Raw genomic sequence first — 18,429 nt, 5'->3', positions numbered from 1 at the left:
GTATACAAAATGAGTTGGTCCTGACAAAGAGATATCCTTGACTTTTTGCATGGTTTAAGGAGCAATGTTTGCATTTAAGACTTTAAATGTCTTTATTGTATGAATCAAGCAATATTTGATTAGTATCTATCCTCAGTGCCCCATCATATTCTTAATTGTTTATACTGATAGATAATAAAATTGAATATTACAAAAATAATTTGCATTCTTAGAGAAATAAGTTTTATAAAATTGTCTCTTAAATGACAGCCAATTAAAATTACATTTCATTCCATAAAAAAATGTTTTCCTTCTATATATGAATACAGTTTATTTTAGGAAGTTAAATATGCCTGGAGTATATCTATCTTATCATTCTCTCTCTTAGGGTAATGCTTAGGGATGGAAAGGATAAGAAAGCTGTAACAGGAGATTTAATTTGAGCCCAGACCCCATGTTTGCTAATTAGGGGCTCCTAAGCAACTATCTGAAAATCAATTACTCCATCTGTAAAATGGAAGTAAATAGAGTATACTCAGAGGATTCTTATGGGGATTAAAGGAGAAAATATTTGAGAAGCATTTTAAAAACCATCCAGTTCTGCACACATGTTTTTAAACATTGCACTTTTATCCTTTTTTATTTTCTCTTTTATTCACTTATAAAGCACAATGTTGACTTACTCAGCTTAATTAATGTAATATCATATAACCTCAGTTTCATACAAAGCTCTACCATAATGAAATTTTATTTCACTTACACTTTAGAAACACTTTGGTGCCATTTCCTGGGCAGAAACAAGGGGGAAAGCTAGCCCTAGGCATGGGTCTAACAGGCTGGACTCTCACCAAGCATATGGGCAGGCAGTGCTTCAGTGGAGAGATCAAAGCACAGTGGATGGCCTTTCTCTGGATGACTTCCCCAGATGCTTAAGGTTCTTGAAACAGCTGTTTCAATCCAGGCACAGCAGGTCTCTCACTCTACCCTCTGCAAATTGTGGATTCTTTGCAATGTCCCCAATGGATTTTTTTCCCTTACAAATTGGCCTATAGATTAGGCATGACAATTAGCACTAGTCTATAGACTTAGAAAAAGGAAGAAATTAGTCTGGAACTAAAAGAAAACATGTTGTGCACTAGTAAAACATATGATATAAATTAAGTCAGAAAATTATAAATGATGGAGCTAGAAGGGACCTTTGAGACTCCATAGCTCATTGTCCTCATTTTACAGATGAGGAATCTGATGGTATTGTATTTTGTTAGGCTGCTCATGGTCACCATCTCTAAAATCGTTAAATTTGTCAGTGGGAGGAGGGAAGCAAAGACAATTTTGCAGATTCATTTTGTATATGGTTATATTTTGAATCTAAGCATAAAACAGGCTTAAATATTTATTCAAAACACAGCAGTCATTTAAACCTTTATAAACTATAAGGATACTACCAAGTTTTAAAATATATATTTATTTTTTAAAAATTTTTAACTCAGTTTTTTTTTTTAATTTTTTTAAATGTTTATTTATTTTTGAGACAGAGACAGAGCATGAATGGGGTAGGGTCAGAGAGAGAGGGAGACACAGAATCTGAAGCAGGCTCCAGACTCCTAGCTGTCAGCACAGAGCCCGACGCGGGGCTCGAACCCACGGACCGTGAGATCATGACGTGAGCCGAAGTCGGACGCCTAACTGACTGAGCCACCCAGGCGCCCCAACTTAAACAGTTTTTTATTAGTATTTTAAGTGCAGACAGTTGCTTGCTCTCTGGCCAAATATTTTTAATGCAAATCTAGTATATCAAAGCTAAAAGCACTCTATTAAAATATTTATTTATTCATTCATTTGGCATTCATTCATTTATGTAATAATCATCCAGTGAATATTTACAAAATGTCAATTACTGTTTTAGTATTGTACTAGGCATTGGAGATATAGAAACAAAGAAGTGGCTCTTGATCTCTAAAAGAGAGAGTATAGTATAATTGTTAAGAGAAGCAGCTCTGATCTACCTTTTCTAAGTTTGAATTTTTTCTTCTTTACCATCTAGCTAAGTGACATCCAGCAAGTTACTTAACCTCTGTGACTTCGTTTCCTCATCTGTAAATGTTCATAATAATACTACCTGCTTCACAGGGATTTATGAGGATTAAATGATGTAATTCATGCATAGTTTTAGCACACTCCCTGGCAATTACTAATCACTGCATAAATGTTCATTACACATGGCATTAGAAAACTCCTTATCTAGTGAGACATACAAAAAATTATACCACTACTCACAATATGATTAAATACAATCTGAGAAAGATAAGCATGTTCATTTGTCCCTGAAAAATATATCCCTGTTCCTGTCATACTAACAAGATGCAGCACCAAATCCATGGTTGGAGGATAAGGCCACTGTTTCCTGAGAAGTTAATCCTTGAGTTGCTTTTTACAGATTTGTTTTGTTTTCCTTTCGTTTTTGTTTTTCCATATACTTGATAGTGATTTAGGAGAAACATAATATGAGGAATGAATATTCCAGGTAGAGGAATGCATTTAGATTTTAGAATGATTGCTTTGGCAATGATATGGAAGGTGACTTGAACTTATCCTGAAGACAGGTGTTATGAAGATAGGTGATTGGTGTACTGCAGCTGAGAAATTATGTATGCAAGAGCAAAAGAGAGAAGACATATTTGAGAAACATTTGGAAGATGGAATTAGCAGGGCGCCTGAGTGGCTCAGTCGGTTAAGAATCCAACTTTGGCTCAGGTCATGATCTCACAGTTCATGAGTTCAAGCCCCGCATCAGGTCTGTGCTGACAGCTCAGAGCCTGGAGCCTGCTTCGGATTCTGTGTCTCCTCTCTTTTCCTCTCCCCTGCTCGCTCTCTCTCTCTCTCTCTCTCTCTCTCTCAAACATTAATTTAAAAAAAAAATTAACGTTTATTTATTTTTGAGACAGAGGGAGACAGAGCATGAACGGGGGAGGGTCAGAGAGAGAGAGGGAGACACAGAATCTGAAACAGGCTCCAGGCTCTGAGCAGTCAGCACAGAGCCCGACGCGAGGCTCGAACTCACATACCGCGAGATCGTGACCTGAGCCGAAGTCGGACGCTTAACTGACTGAGCCACCCAGGTGCCCCAATTTTTTTTTTTAATAAGAAAAAAAAAGAAGATGGAATTAGCAAGACTTGGTTGCTGATTCTATGTGGAAAGTGGGGGAGAGGAATGAATTGTGTAAACCTTTTGCAGTTAGTTCTTTAAAAAACTTTTTTTAAAAAAGTGGCTATGGAGTGAAGTCATTTACTGCAATAAGGAAGATGAGTCTTGATGAAATGATGATGACACGGGTCTGCCTGTGTTGTACATGAGCAAAACTTTCTAAATGACCTATAATTCACGAGGGAAAAAGATATCAAAGTAGGATACAAAGATAAAGATACCTTCACTATAAAGTGGCTAAAAGTCATGTGCATGGATAACATTATTCATTTAGAAAAGAAAAGAATGCTTTGGTCAAGCCTAAGATTAAAAGCTTGGGCTGGGAGAAATCAGTAAAGCTGTCAAGTACTTTTGAAATGAGTTAAGGTAAAGGAAAGACGTACACTGAGGTACCTAACATTTAATAAACATACACTATAACATGAGCCATTTATGTGATAAAATATTTAATTCTCAAAAGAGCCTGTGAAACAGTCATCACTATTATAATAATGAGAAAGCTGAAACTCTGCTTACACAATATTTTCAAAACCCCACAGCTCAGGGGCACCTGGGTGGCTTAGTATATTGACCGTCTACTCTTGATTTAATCTCAGGTCATGGTTTCACAGTTCATGAGATAGAGCTCCATGTCAGGCTCTCTCTTCCCCTCTCTCTGTCCTTCCCATGTTTGTGCTTATGCACACATGCTGTCTTTCTCCCAAAATATATAAATAAACTTTAAAAAAATCACACATCTCCTATATGGCCTCTTTTATGAGGTAACACACAAGCCAAATTGACATAAAAGCTTTCATGTTTCAGTACTTCATTTCATGACCAAAAAAGCACGAAGAAACAAAATAAAACAAATATCAGGCCAAAAAAGGAGAAAATTCCATGAACACAGATATAGAGAATCCCTAAATAGAATATGTTTAAGAAGTTGCAAGTGAAAAAAGTAAGACTTTATTTAGGTTGGTATTATTGTTACCGTTTTGAAGAAGAGAGAAATTTAAACACACACACAGATATAGCATCCATATTTTCTTAATGATGCAATTTTGGAATAACTTTACATTGACTGAATGATTGTGGCATAAATTTGCATGTGTGTTGTGAGTTGCAAAAATATAAAATAACCAGAATTTATTTCAGCAGCATTTCATTTCAGGAATATCCTCTATTTGATGGGAAGATGTTCTCTAATTATCCAGATTAGAGTGAAAGCTAGAACTTGGGAGTGGATGGGAGAGCTGACTCTAGCAGTGACTGTATTTCAAAGCCTAGAGGTTCTTGGTTTTGGGTAATACGAGAATGGGAAGAGGAAGAGGAAGAGAAGGAAAACCCGCAGAGAAAGCAGATGTCAAGAAGATTGTGTAGTACATTATATAAATCCTCCAAGGGAGCATCTCTGTATTCTGTGCAAGTCCATAGAGCACCAAATATCTTGACTTGAGTGGATTTCTTTTATTGATTGTTAAATGGACCAAATTAACCCTAGGAATTCAGATGTTAACTTACTGCATGTTCTTTGTGAGAAGTCTTTCTCTTTGCCATCTTTTTGGCTTATTTTAATTTTTCCCTTTGGCTCTTTCAATAGTTTAAATATGTTGAACCTAGTTATAGATTGCAGTTTATTTAGCCTGCCAAGGATTCTTTGGGATTTTTTTTAAATATGGGTATGATATCTTTTGTTCATATTGGAAAGTTCTCAGCCATTATCTCTTTTTTTAAATTAGTTAATTAATTAATTTATTTTTTAGTGTTTGTTTATTTTTGAGACAGAGAGAGACAGAGCATGCACAGGGAAGGGGCAGACACACACACACACACACACACACACACACACACACACACAGAATCCAAAGCAGGCTCCAGGCTCTGAGCTGGCAGCACAGAGCCTGACTCGGGCCCTAAACTCATGAACCCATGAGATCAAGACCTGAGCTGAAGTTGGATGCTTAACCACCCAGGCGCCCCTCAGCCATTATCTCTTAAATACTTTCTCTACCTAATTTTCTCTTTCCTACTTACTTCTATTAAATGTTTGATCTTTTGATTGTATTATTTTATCTTATCAGAATTTATCTCTGTGCTTTATTCTGAATAGATTCTTCTGATCTTCTAGTTTACTACTGCTCTATTCAGCTCTTCTGTTTAATGTATTCATTGAATTTATCTTAATGGTATTTTTCATTTCTGTGAGTTTTATTTGTAAATCTATATCATTTTAAAAGGATTTTTTTTAATGTCAAACATATATAGTCTGTTGGAATGGTGATCTGCCATGGTCCCTTAAAATTATTGCTAGGTATTCCAAAAAATGAAATCTCTGGATGCTTTTTATTTGGGTCATTTCTTGGGGTTGTATTTGCAGTGAGCAGCCATGAGGGATGAGGGAACATCTTTCTTGGGACAAAAATCAGACATCCTTTGGTTTATTACAAAAGTGGTAAACCCAGTTAGCTCTCCATTAACAGAACCTACTCTGTGGGCAGGTATCCACCATTGGCACCGTGCCACCATCCTGGAACTTATAGGACGTGGGGAAGCAGTGTGAACATCAGGCTGACTACATTCTAGGTACTTCTTTGCCCTAAATAATAAAATACTTTGCCTCCGACCAAGTAATCTAGTGTCTTCTTCCACTATCTACAGTATGGTAAATAGGCTAGCTTTTTATGTTGTATATGTATGTCCATTATCCACTGAAACAAACAATACATAATACACACCTGACTAATCATGAAACAAAGTGTGTGCTACCTATGTATTTTGTATTCCGCTTAAAAGTGTTTGAGGGAAATACTGTCTTGGACAAATAAATAACAAAGTTATGTAATTAAATATAATTTAATTATTTTATTTAAAATCATTCTGTCTCTATATCAGTTATTTCCCAGAACTGTGGAACTGTTCTGCAAAGTTCAAATATTTTGCAGTGAATTTTTTTTCTACTTTTGTCTGAAAATTTAGTTCGTCTTAAAGCTTGGGTAAGATAGAGTTAACTGCAATGAAATGATTATAAGTACTTTAGGTAGACAGGTTAGATTAAAATATTTTACTGTCTCATAGAAAAGATTAGTAAATGAAAGCTGTACTTACATGTGCAAACTTTCTAGAGAACGTGGTTTATTTGGGAGTAAAGTAAGTTGAATCAGATTACCTATCAGATACAGCCATTTTTAAGGAGCCCAATGAAGAGTATTTTAATACAAATTTATTAAAAACACACTTTTCTATAATGTATGGGCCCTGCTAATGAGTAAATTGGGTGAAATGAAAAAACCTAAAGAAAGCCCTAGTTGTAATTTTTTACAATTTTAAAACATGATTTTAATATCAATTTTATAATTAACTCTAAGAAAAAATTCATCAGATGCATAGAATTTGGAAGACAATTGTTTTTAGTCAGTTATGCTCACTTTGTTTTTTATAGGAGCTTGTCAACTTCAATTTTCTCATTGTAAATTCCTTTGTATTAAGTGTAGGTCTTAGCAGACAAATATTAAATGATATTTCTGAAAGAAAATAGTGCTGTTTTCATGGGTAGTCAGGAATAAGCAGCTTCACATTACAACCTGACATAGGTGTATGTGCCTTTAAAATGAATGTACCAAAGTGGTTTGCACTGAATTTTTTTTATCCTTTGATACTTTACCTGATGCTTTACAAGGTGTAAAAGCCTCAAAGCTTTGGTTTGAATGGTGCCAAACATAAAGTAGAAAGCACTAAGTTTGATCTGAAACCCACAAAATCAAAAGTTTGCCTAGCCAAAAATCCAACATATTACTGTCTGTGGATTGCAATGGGAGCTAAAGTATTGCTTTTATTCCTTTCATCCAACATTCTGAAGGACATTTGAGGACTTGATTTATGGCTTTGAGGAAGTGAGTCCGGCTGTTAACAAGCAAAGAATTTAAACGTCCAGTTGCCTATATTCCTTCAAAGGCATACCATTGATACCTCATGTACTTTCATTAAGTGGTATGTCTAGATTATATGACCAAAGGAGGAGAATTCTTCCAATCTAGGTTTTTATTGATGTGAATTTAGCAGAATTTCCTTATGATCTATCATTCATGTATCCCATAAGCTTTGTTATCTAAAGTGTGAGTTAAAGTTATAATTCATATAACTCCAAAATTGTGATCAAGCATTTAAAATGCCATACTTGAGGGGTGCCTGGGTGGCTCAGTCAGTTGAGTGTCCGACTTTGGCTCAGGTCATGATCTTACAGGTCGTGAGTTTGAGCCCCGCATTGGGCTCTGTGCTGACAGCTCAGAGCCTGGAGCCTGCTCTGAATTCTGTGTCTCCTTCTCTCTCTGCCCCTCTCCCACTCATGCTCTGTCTCTCTCTGTCTCTCAAAAATGAATAAACATTAAAAAAAAAAAGAATAAAGTGCCATACTTGAGATGGAGATAATGTATAAATAGATATGTGAAGTCTTTCTTATAAGAGACCAAATTATTTTGAAAATGTGGGATGGAAGATAGGATTTATTGTATAAGCCAGGTAGCTCAGAAATAATTTCACAGTTGAGTCCGTGACAGTGAGCGTATATTTTGACTTACTAAACTCACATGCCAACAACATATGTTAATTGTTGAAAAACAGTTTTGTAAATATCTCTTGGAAATATCTCTAGTAATGCCTTGCCAGTCTGACTAAGATATTAAAAACATTCTCTAATACCTATTGACACTTCTTTTCTATTTCCTTCATCCTTTTTTTTCCTACCTTCAAACAGTTTAGATTGATTTCTTCTCTCCCGAAGTTAAAAAAAAAAAAAAAAATAGAAAACGGAATAGAGCTGGCAAAAAGCAAAGACTGTCCTGGGGGAAGAAGGATACAAGATAGAGTTGGAACTAAGGAGCCAGACTGTAGCTTTATAAGATTCCATCAGAAATCTGTCTGAATCACATAGGTGCATCCATGTGGTACCAGATATGCCAGTGCCCTAAGTTAATAGTGTGAGTATAATTGGGTGAGGGATATATATTCAAATTGCCAGAAGTTGAATCTCAGTACATAGCTAAGCGCCTGTGTCTGATACTTTGAATAGCAATTTTTCAAACTTCCCCCACAACTGCAGTGAATATAAGGAAGTCTTTTACTTTTCTCTATTTTGCAACAAAATATTTGCATCGAATTGCTTGCAATGTGAATTAATGCTAAGTATTCAATATGAAAAGCAGTGTGACATTCATTTTTAAATTTCATGCTTCGTGTCACTTCACCTCTCTCCTTACTAAATTACATTCGGTCACACTTTAACCACACAGGATGATTCAGCAGTGTTGTATGTGGAAGAGGGGCAGGTAGGTGGAAAGGTGCAGAAGTGTAGTGCAAAAAAAAAATTAAAATTTTGTTTACAACTATCCAGGAAAAAAAACATATATTGCTATGGTCCACAGGCCAAAATATTTTGAAAGATAATGAGATTGAGTTTTGCAGTCCTGTATATATTTATATTTACACTGAAAGTTAATTCATTCATTTTAACTCATTCACAAGTAGTCATTATATATTACTTTTGTTGTAATCATTTGAGATTTATATATTAAAAGTTTAGAATTTTTTACATTATCATTACTTTGTACAATGCAAAAAATGCATAATGTTATAATCTGAAAGATCCTAAGGAGATAAGGGAGATAGATCTGGAAGATCTTAAAGAAGAAAGTGGAAGTTAAGTGGATTAGTAGCTTATATTGAAGCCTTAAAAAACATTGATTCAATAAGTAATTACTCAGTACCTGCTATGAATAAGACACTCCTTAACACCCTGAAATGTGAATATTGTGATCTTCCTTTTACAAATAAGAAAATTGAGGCTTAGAGAGAAGCCTTTGTTTTAAGGCTACACTAGCAGTAAGTTAAAATCTGGGATTTTTGTCCTGACATACCTATCTTGGGGGCTCATGCTTTTTCCTATATATCCCATACTTTTCCTGCTATAACTGTTGCTCTAATTTAAGAAGCTTAAAGCTTAATATAAAAGGCAGAAATATAAAGATCTAAGTATAATAAAATTCAGATGAAATAAGAACTAAAAAAGATATGATACACTTGCCGACTAGCGAAAATGATTAAAAATATTAATGAGGTCAGATAAGATTTGCTGGAGGAATAAAATTCTTATTCACCAAAGTTCTTTAACAAAAACCAGTAGATACACAATTATGTATAGTATACACACAATTATGTTTTAAGTATAGACACATAAATAACCACTGACTACATAGAAAGTCTGTTTACGGTAGTTATTAGGAGCACAATCCTTAGGCTACCTCTGCTTTGACTCAAAATCCAACTTTTGCTACTTCCCTACTGCATGGTATTACAAAGCCTGTTCCCTCATCTATAACATAGTCTTTATAGTACCTACTTTATTGTGTTTTAATGAGACTTAAATGTGATAATCCATGTAAAGCTAGCACAGTGCCTTGAAAATAAAGAATCCCATAAAAGTTACGCACTGACCACTTGTGATAGGCACATGGTATGGAGTTTACAAGCAGAGATTGGGAGAAGAAATGAAAAAATATATTCTGGCTGAGGGAATACTGTTGTAAGTGCAAGGAGTTCTGAATGAAGCGGTCTGCTTGGAGATAATGGTTGGTATGGCCTAAATGCTAAATGCAAGGTCATGGGATGAAGCAGAAGATGATACTAACATTCAGATAAGCTTTTTTTTGGAGGATGCATATCTTTCTTTTGTGAATAGCTTTATTATTTTTCTTATAAAATTTTAGTATACACTTAATACCAATCTCCAATAAGACACTAATCAGAGCACAGGCTAGGTATTTTATACCAGGAGTTATGGAGCTGACCAAGAAGGAGTTCTGGGCTAGAGAACCAGAAGGAGGCAAGTTGAATCTCTTTGGAATAGCAGTGATGGTTTCCTTGGAAGATATCAAGAAAAAAAAACTCTCAAGAATGAACAAAAGGGCAGAGTGGACACTAAATCTGGACATGTTGATTAAAATTACTTCTTTATAAGTAATAGAAATCCACTCTAAGTAATTCAAGCCAGAAGGGAATCGATGGAAAGCATTTAGCAGGTCTCACAAAAATAATACAGTCTAGAAAACCCAGCTGAGTAAAGATCAATAGTCATGGACACCCAAGATCTGGGTTAAAAAACACAGGAACAACTAATTTCCAGTTTTATCCCAGCACAATGCTGACTTAGCTTTCTATGTTTAAGGATGGATTCCAGGGAAAAAGAACAATTGATCTGTGTAGACTGGGTCATTTTCAACACCACAAAGAAGCGTAGCACCTAGGTTAATATTTCAGCCTTCAACCTGATTGTGGTCAAAGAACGTCTTGTAGTTCCCCCGAAGGAAATTGGCCTTTATTGCCAAAAGAAAAGAAAACAGATGTTAGGCAGCCCTTCCTCCCACTCCCAACACACACACACACACACACACACACACACACACACACACACACACTAACTGCCTTTTGATACACAGATTCAAGAGTTTGAAATCAAGTACCTAAGGAGCCAGAGTGAAGAGTATGGAAATGTGAGGGAGAGTTCTAAAGACTGAAGTGAGGCATTGTAGGCAGCTCAATTTTGTGAAGGGTTATTGTTTTTCCTTAAAGGAATAGTGGAGTGGAAAGCCATGTTCCTGACTTGGTGAGTTCACGATCAATAGAGGTTTCACTTCAGTTATTTTTGTATCTGAGAACTTAGACCTGTATGTATGTTGTAGCACTTAAAACTTACAAGGGTAAAAGGGTGAATTAGCAAAATGATAGCTCTTTTATGTTTTCTTTTTCCTTCATTTTATATCAAGTCCCTAAGGTAGATTCCTTGAAATGAAAATTTATAAACATTTAAGAACTCTGGAGAAGATCAGTAACTATTCCAGAATAAAATTTTATAAAGGGCTGACTTCTGATTTCTGATTCCTTACTTGGAAGTCACCACTCTACTCTAACAAGTAAGAAACTGAACACATAAAGCAACAAATTATAGATTCATAAGAGAAGGGAGGACACAGGGCACACCAATGTCCCCAGTAGTGGAGAGTCACAGAAAAGAATACACAGAGCACAGCAAAAAAGACTTGTGAGTAGAAATAGCTGATAATTAGTACAGGAAGAGAGAAACCTGAACTGTGACTGATGAATTACAGGAGGCTCAGTGTGGACAATTCTGAGAGTTAAAAACTCTACAGGGACCCACTCAATCACTCTATCCCCCCAACCGTGTGTGTTTTACCTCCAGAGACTCAACTGGTTTCCCACAATACATATTGGAGGAAAATCTCCTTCAGCTTCTGGCAGGGGGAGGGGAAAAGTAACTATGTTGATACATTATCTGAATGCTTTGTTTTTCTTAACAAGGCCTGCCCTCAAGGGAAACTAGTTAATCAAAACCTAACCTGCTGGGGAATTATCAGTCTAACTGAATAAGAGGAAAGAAAAATGCCAACTTCAGCCTACTCTAGCCATCCTATCTAGCCTAAGGGGAGGAAAAACAAAAACAAACAAACAAACAAACAAAAAAAGGTTAAGGTGAAGAAAGACTTGAGTTCACAGTCCAGAGGCACAGGCCTCATTAAAAGACTGGAGACCATATGTTTTCACTCTTATGTGGATCCTGAGAAAGTTAACAGAAGACCATGGGGGAGGGGAAGGAAAAAAAGAAAAAAAAAAAGTTATAGAGGGACGGAGCCAAACCATAAGAGACTCTTAAAAACTGAGAATAAGCTGAGGGTTGATGGGGGGGTGGGAGGGAGGGGAAAGTGGGTGATGGGCATTGAGGAGGGCACCTGTTGGGATGAGCACTGGGTGTTGTGTGGAAACCAATTTGACAATAAATTTCATATTAAAAAAAAAAATAAAGGACTGGAGACCTAATCATACGACTGTAGAAAACTCCCCTCACCCCACACCTCTCTATCTAAAAGTCTAGTTGTAACAATTATTTACAGTAGTTCTTTACATAATGTCTGGCTATCAAGAAAAAAAATATAAGGCATATCAAAAGGCAAAACAACACAATTTGAAGAGATAGAGCAGGCGTCAGGATCAGGCATGGCAGGGATGTTAGGGTTCTCAGACCAGGAATTTAAAACAACCACGATTCATATTTTAAGGGCTCTAATGGATAAAGTAGACAGCATGCAAGAACAGACAGGCAAGGAAGCAGAGAGATGGAAATCCTAGGAGAGAATAAAAGAGAAAAGATTTTGGTAATCAAAAACACTATAACAGAAGTGAAGAATGGTTTTGATGGGTTTATTAATAGACTGCATGGCTGAGGAAAGAATCTCTGAACTAGAGGATATAGTAATAGAATCCTGAAAAAATTGAAAAGCTAAAAGACTATGTTATCTATAAGAAACCCACTATTAATATGAAGAAACCTCTCGATTAATAGTAAATGTCATGAAAAGACATGAAAAAACCTTAAATGCATATTACTTAGTGAAAAAAGCCAATCTGAAAAGCCTGCATACTGTACAATTCCAACTTTATGACATTCTGGAAGAGACAAAGTTATGAGAATAAAAAGATCAGTCGTTTCTTAAGGGTTGGGAGAGACATGAATAGGTGGAACATAGAGCAGTCTTATGGCAGTGAATATACTGTTTCAAGTTATTTCTGAATAAAATAGTAATCAAATTACTGTATCATCAGCAGCATGGACTAACTCTAACCTCAAAACAAACACAGATGATGGGTATTATAAACAAAAACACCAACCCAGTGCAATCCAACATAAAACAGATTCTTCTCTCATTGTGAAGTTTGTATGTATGTTTTTTAATCTAAAAATAACCACCCTGTTTGAGCCTGTTCTGATAACACTGGATATAGAAACAGCAGTAACCAAAATCCTCTCACTTTGAGCGTATGGTGAGTTCCAGGAGATTTAGCCAACAAACCTATAAAGAAAATTGTGGTGAAAACTTTTTTCTATAGGGGCCTATAATCAAAGAACTTTGAGAGAAGATAGCTTTAAAAACATTCATGGAAACTAAATCTTATTTAGTGTCTAATGCTAGTCACAACCACCATACCTGCATATAAAGACTAAAACCATGATTTCATTAATTTCTTTCCTCACTGCAACCCTTTTAAATAAGAATTGTTTTCTTTATCATACAGATTTTTTAAAAAAGCTGCATTGAAGCTAAAGAATGTTCACAAGTTCATGAATCATTATGTGGTGGTAGAACTATGGTTTTACTCCATAACTTGTGGCCTTTTTACTTATAGCAATACAAAAAGAACATTAATCTATAAACGTTCCAGAAGACTCTGTATACCAGATCTCTTAGCAAAAGTCTCATTTATTCTAATTCTGTCATCTTAGATAAACAGTGAAAAGGTGAAAATAAAAGTCACGTAAGGCTAATAGACAATCGAAAATTGATATGTTGTTTTTTTTTTTTTTTTTGTCTTTGAAGGCCTTAGTTAAGGGTATCTGAAGAAAATCAAAGGAAGTATTTAGATACTATCTGATTCAGTAGCAGCAGTGATAAACTTTACTGGCCAACACTAACATATCAATAATAATCTGTGCCATTTATTCAACTTGAACCATTACCTAAGCATTGTAAGACAAGTGTTGGTTGAAATATTATTCCACAAATTCTCCAGAAAAAAAACAAAATGATGCCCTTACAAACGAAGTGCTATGAGACCTGTATAGCTCAAATTAGTGAATTCTAAAGACACTGAATTACTTAAGCATTTTCTCTACCAAATATTTTTTGTATATAGTTTTTATTAAAGTTAATCTAAATTGTTTTTATTTGGTTAACTTGAGAAAGCACTGCAAAAAAAAAAAAAAATTCTAACAAAAACCAAAGTTGAATCTCAGGCATGTGAGACAAGAGGCAGCTGTGGTCTGGGGAAAAATTAATTAGACAAAGGCTTAAAGGTCTTGGGTTTGAATTTCCACTCATCCATTTATCAGCTGGTATTCATGGATAAATTATTTGGCCTTTTTGAACTTTATGTCCCTTTATGAAGATGTAGATGATAAAACGTCCCTTAAATAAAGCTTTTCGAAATTTGCAACCCAATAAGATTTTTGTACATATGGGTATATTCTTAGGGGTTTTATAATTCTTAAAATTTTACACAACTATCATAAGGGTATCAGGACACCTCCTAACAGTTTGAAAATTACCAAATTAGACTATTTCAAAATAATTATAAGAAATTGACTCTAAAGGACTATATAGTTCAGTGAACAAATTGATTCTTAAATGTGAGTCTGAACTCAGAGCATGAGAATAAAATACTATCTTTCAAATAATATATTCAAATAATCAGGTGTGCTGAAGCCATGCATTTCTCTGCTTCATTTTCCTATTTCTGTTTGTGTCTGTTCTGTCTTGCAAAACAACAGGGTGGCTCCATGAGAAAGAAGTTGTTTTTAATAAACAAATAAACAAGAGATTTTGGGTTAAACAAGGCAAAACTATGTCTTAAGTTCAGGACCACAGTATGTTAAAATGTTATGTGACTATCAAAACAACAGAATAGCCTTTTTCTCCATAGTTTTATTTTTTACAGGGCTTTTCATTGTTAACATGGTGGGCTTTGTATTAGTTGTTTGTAGGAAGAACCTATTATTATTTCTCGCAGCTAGAACACATGGGGTGTAATTTGCACACTATCTAAAGCAGTATATAGAGTTGTCTTTTGACACCCTGTCATGAAGAAACACCTATAGCTAATGCATGCTCTAAAGGGAGGTCTGTGAAAACAAGTTGTAAATATTCCATGGTGAGTACCACCTGGTCACAGCGGTTCCGGATGATCAGGGCATCAGTGACCTGGTGCAGGTACGATTGTCCTTGGGGTCCTTGTCCAGGAACTCCATGATGTCCAGGAGACTGGACATACCAGCTGTGGACCAGCTTCACCAAGGGTGTGCTCAACACTCTGTCAGGAAGCAGGTTGATCTTTTCATGATGGCCAGGCACAGGGGCTTCCCCTGCCTGAGGAAGGTGAATGGTTTTCTCACAGGCATTGCTGGACCCAAAGTCCAGAAACTGCTTCATCGACAGGGGACAGGGAGAACTTGCTGAAGTGTTCCATGTACTTGGGGGCTCCTGCCAGGGACAGCATTCTTCAGCAGCACGGGGACCCAGCGCATGGCAGTGGTGGCCGAGTTGGCATGGCTTGGGATCTGGCTCCAGTACCCGCCCCCCCCACCCCCCCCGGGCAGCGCTTGCCTTTAAATTTTAATTTTCTATAAATAATATATTTGGTGCCCAGAATATGTCAAATATAGTTCTAGGTATTGAGTATACACATATCAGTTAATCAGTCTGGTACTTTTAAAGCTTAAGAAGCGATACGTGTTAAGAGTAGGAACAGGCACAAAGCAGTACCTAGGGTAGTGATGATCCATGTCAGAGGGGAGGAGATTCAGGGATTCTAGAGTCAGTGGAATCCTACTTGGTCAAACAGTGAGCCCTATTCCAGGAAAATTGCAAGGGCTTAACTTTGTTTTGAGGTTGAGTTGCTATCGATTATTGAGCATTTTAGTTCCTTGAGTCTCTGTGATAATGATCAGAAACAGTTACCTAAATTGCTTTGATTCACAGGTAATTAAATGACTCTCTACCTCACCGTGTGCTATGAAAGAAGATTACACAATTTATCTTGTCTAATAAGGCAGAGAAATAGTAGTGATATGCTATTATAGTGTTTTATTTTTTTAGCACATAAATTAGTGCTAGAAATAAACTTGAAAGAAAAATATTTGAATGTGTAATATCTACTTTTAGAGCAGTTTTGTTGAATGTCAATTCATCATGTTTTTCCCTACATTTACTCTATGGGTACTGGTTATGTGACTAGTCATGGATATATTCATTGTTTATAGCAAATGAAATGGTTGGTTTGAACTACTATTTTTCTCTGGAGAAATAATATAGCTAAGGATTTTAGCCATTTCAGAAATCAGTAAGTTTTGCCTTAGTAATGCTGTGTTCTTCAACACTGAGAAAGTGAAAGTTTGACGGCCTTTGTATCAAACTAATTGAAAGGCCCTCTGCTTTAATAAAGTTATTTTGCCATTGTCCTTCAAAAACTGTGCTTTATAAGCTGTTCATTATATTTCAGTAAAAATACATTTTAGATGGATACAGATTCTGGTGTCCAAACTCTAATAATTAAAAAAAGTATATATTCTACATATGGAAATTTTTTGAATATTTCTTTCACAGTTACTAGCACAAACTTACTAATGGAAGAATCTTCCTACAGTTGTAGTTATTGACACCCAGTGTAGGATAGTATCATGCTACATAGACATGGTTGTTTATAAAGTAAGTTACAAAATGCTGACACTAGGCTGGCATTTAGGCAAGATTTTTAAGTGAACATGGGTGTTAATTTTTAAATTGAGGAAAGTGAGTGAAATTTTACATATTTTTAGAGGACAACTCCCATGTTAACAAACATACTGGTAAGAGATACAGAGCCATCTAGGACTGTGAAGTAACCTTGGTAATGGAAGCTTTCTCTGGAGAACAAGATAAAAGGATCCTAGTCCCTGACACTAGGAAAATCATATATAGATTACAGACTAACTTCTTCCAGTTAAGAAAACATTGTAATCTTAATGGGACAGACCTTTTTTTGTCGCTATTGCTGTTGTTACTCTCAGCTAAACCCTAATTCTTATAATTCATTTGCTATCAGTATACGCTCGTGATGAATGGTATATGGGGGAAACAATGGATATAAATAATATGCTAATTATGTGGTAGGGGTATGATCATAAAAAAGAGGAGAATGAGAAGTAGGAAGACTAGAAGACTGAAAATAAACAGATGTGTTCATTTTAGTGTTTATCTTGAATAGAGATTATAAGTGAATTATTTTCTTTGTATATTGTACGTTTTCCTATGAAATTCAATCCATATTAATAAACTTAAGTCACAAAATTACAATAACTAAAAGTTTTAAAAATTGATTATGCACAGGGAAAACTAAATTTAGCTTGTACTTCACTGGCTGGGTCCTGTAAGAGTCTCATTCTAGTTTCCTTGTTCTTTGTCAAACTCTGCTGATGATGAAATACATACATATTCTTCACTGATTATAAAAAGGATAGTTCAAAAGATGAATAAAGGTCATTATAAATATTGAATGAACAGTCAGGGAAAGCTTTACCTATATCACACATTTACCACAATCTGTATTAAAGTTCCTTAATGGAAGTGCATCATAGATTTAATAAGTTATAGTGCTACAGTTTTTTTGTAGAGACAATTAAGCACAGAAAGCAATATGAACTATCAAGTAAAAGCACATACCTCCAGTAAAAGAGAAGTTTATAATGTTGTACTATGAATTTTGCAGAATTTTGCATGTACAGAATTTGTACAAATGTACACAAGGGGCTTACAGTACTTTATTTAAAGATGTAAATCTGAAACATTCAGTGAAAAGAATACTTCAGTAAAGCAGGTTATGGATGATCATGTTCCTCTGTTGTGGGTTGAATGGTGTCCCTCCAAAAATTTATATATTGAAATACTAACAGTCACATTGAAATTCAGTGCGTAATAGCATCCTTCAGTGATATGTCTTTTATGTATGTATGTATGTATGTATGTATGTGAAGTTCAAGGTCTTCACTTTGCCTACCAGTCATCTCATGGCCTGACCCCATCCCATCTCTGCAGTTGACTTTTCTAGCGTTCTTACCTTATTACTGTCCTGGTCTCATGTAAACAACTTGCATTTTTTCAAGAACAAGTCACGTCTTCCCTCTTTTCTTCATACTTTTACACCTCCTGTTTGTACCTCTGGAAATGTTTTTCTTTCTTGGGCTTTATCCTATTCATTCTTCAGATCTCAGTTCAAATATATTTTCCTTTGGAGAAGACTTCCATGCCCCTGTAAACTTGCCTTAGCAGTGCTCTTTCAGTGTTCCCCCTTAAGTACCCCTTACTTATCTATATGAGAGCACTTTTTCATTTGCACTGTACTGAGTTATCTATTAATTGTCTATATGTTCCTCTATTATGTAAGTTTTTTGGAATATAAACTGTGTTGTTTTCACTATTTTATTTTGGATATTTAGCCTTGTAGTTGGCCCATTATAGGTACTTGAAAAGTTATATATGAACATGCGAGTGATCAATAGAGTGATGCCAAACTTATGGCAATTGGGCTCTCTCTGTTGGACCAAGTTAGCCTCACTATTTGGAAATTGTTATTTATGGTGAAGGGTTTAAAAAGGCTATTGATATTTTCTA

The 18,429-nt window shown here is 35.5% G+C and overlaps 1 pseudogene; it reads right to left on the bottom strand.

The window, feature by feature from the left end:
* Positions 1 to 14,862: 14,862 nt before the first annotated feature.
* Positions 14,863 to 15,308, bottom strand: LOC101101058 (annotated as a pseudogene).
* Between the last annotated feature and the right edge of the window lie 3,121 nt (positions 15,309 to 18,429).

The sequence above is a fragment of the Felis catus genome, chromosome B2 (assembly GCF_018350175.1).
Source record: "Felis catus isolate Fca126 chromosome B2, F.catus_Fca126_mat1.0, whole genome shotgun sequence".
Taxonomy (NCBI): Eukaryota; Metazoa; Chordata; class Mammalia; order Carnivora; family Felidae; genus Felis; species Felis catus.
Note: the sequence above shows the minus strand (reverse complement) of the source record. Positions and strands in the feature narration are given on the sequence as shown.